The sequence below is a fragment of the Falco biarmicus genome, chromosome 3 (genome assembly GCF_023638135.1).
Source record: "Falco biarmicus isolate bFalBia1 chromosome 3, bFalBia1.pri, whole genome shotgun sequence".
Taxonomy (NCBI): Eukaryota; Metazoa; Chordata; class Aves; order Falconiformes; family Falconidae; genus Falco; species Falco biarmicus.
Genome location: NC_079290.1, coordinates 103,572,414 through 103,574,630, shown reverse-complemented (window position 1 = coordinate 103,574,630; position 2,217 = coordinate 103,572,414).

Genomic DNA, 2,217 nt, shown 5'->3' with positions numbered 1-2,217 from the left:
AATCCTGAAACACTGTTTAAAGGGATGGCCAAGGCCCAAGGAATCACCCACATGGCTGACGTGCAAAGACCTGGACGCAAAATAAAACCCCAGAACATATCTACAGGAAGCAAAGCACTAAACCAAGGGAGAGGTGCTGGCTCTATGGAGCGTCAATGCAATCACTGCTTTCTTAAAGCAAGTAGTGATGTTGCTATTGTACCCAGTATTCTAGCAGTGGTTACACATCAGATCAGCACCCCACCCATTACGCTGCCCACTCAGGCTACACTCAACTCACATTGTGCAGCCATAGAAAGCATCTGGCCTTATGCATAAAACACCGAATCCCAGTTACACAGTTCAGGTGCTGCTTTTGTCCGCAACAATTATTTCTCTGTCCTTTGGACTCATTCCTGCAGTGTCATTTTTCACTGGTAAAAAAAGAAACGCTATGCAAGAAAACAGAAATGCATTTTATTCTCTTACGAATTGTGTAGACTTCATAAAAATGAGACTATGTAAACATATTAATCATGAGACTTAAGAAGATTTTTCCTTGATGCAGCTTCTAATAAAAAGTTGAAACTCTTAACTTTGTATGAGAACAGTAAAAAACCTGTAACCTTCGATTAGATATATTCAGCTACCCAGAGGTTGAAGGGGCCCAGTATGTTTACATGTACACCACTGATTTTATGATGTGTATCGGAATAAACAGTTACATTTATTTTATTTACTCAAAATATTTTCCTCAGGGGTCACTGCAAATCAAGAATTAACTTTAAAATACCAAACGGAAACATGGAGATGTGACCAAAATAATCTGCTTGTAAAACAGTCCTCTTGGTTGTAAAATATGGTATTTGTTGATTCTGTATCCCCCTCGATTCACATCTTGCTGTAACATTTTTGCATAAACCAGGTGTAGAATCAAACCAATCCTTTAAGGGTGGCACAGGTTACTTCCAGTAACGCCAAGAGTGAAGGTCTGGCATTTCTCTGGGATGGGTGTGGGCTCTGAAAGTTAACCTAAACCTAAATGTTGAACCTGAACCTCCAACATCCCAGGAATTGTTTTATAGCAGATCTCTGGACCAAGTTCAAAAACTCCTTCCCCAAAGAACTGCACATTTGTGCTTTGGAGTATGATTACAATATACTCACAAGTAATAACTGTCCCTCAGTAATTCGTGTGATGAGTGTCTTGGCCACGCTGTGATCTCTGCCAGTTCTCCTCCTGCCCATTCTAGCTGTACCATTCCAACTTTTCTTGATGAACACAATGTATACACTCTGGAAAAAATATCAAAGGGCTTGCAGACTAACCACTGAAAATACACTCCAACACGTAAAACTGAAACAGATAAATAGAAAGTTTCCTGGCTAATAGCACTATGTGACCAAAATTTTTCACCTCAGGTTTAATTACAAATCCAAGATACTTGTATCAAAGGCAGCTGACATAGGTAAGATACTTACCTGATTTATCAAAGTACCTTATCAAAATCTCTGTTTCTCTCTGGTATTAAGGCAAGACACAGCAATGACATGCTGGCAGCGTGAGAGGTATGCTGCAGATTTTCATTCTGAGGGAAGTGTGGGTGTCAGGCTATTCACAACTGAGACAGCTCACCGCTGCAATGGCTTTGCTATCAAACAGTCTTTGCCAGGCAATGCTGCCCACCAGAGCCCCAGCTTCCTGACTCTCACTCTGCACTTCCAGCCCTTCGATAGGCCACCGCTCCCTTGCCTTGCAAAACTGACTGACCGGGGGAAGCAAAGATGAGGGTCTGAAACTCTGAAGTTTCTGACCCAGTGCAGGTGCAAGTCCCATGAACGGCGTGTGGCAAGAGAAGAGCAGCTGGCTGGCACAGCTGGTGCCACCGCCGCCGCAACACAGACCTGCACAGCAACAGAAAGCACAGCTCCCTGGCAGCATGGTGGAGGAACGGGAAGAGGCATCCCAGAGCATGAGGGAAGCGGTCCAGACCACAAACATGTAGTCTGAGTGAACAGATTTTCCTATTCAGGCTCTGTCAAGACTTTGATGTCAGTTATCTGGCAGACTTCCTTGCTGGGTCCTAGAAATTCACAGTTAATTTTGTTTACAGCTACATGTGGCATGGTGAAATTTATCTTTTGAAGCAGTACAAACATTCAGACCAAAGTCTCCCAGTATTTCACACTTAAGGAAGAAAATTTTCTCCTGGCAAGAACAACATATTTGCAAGCATC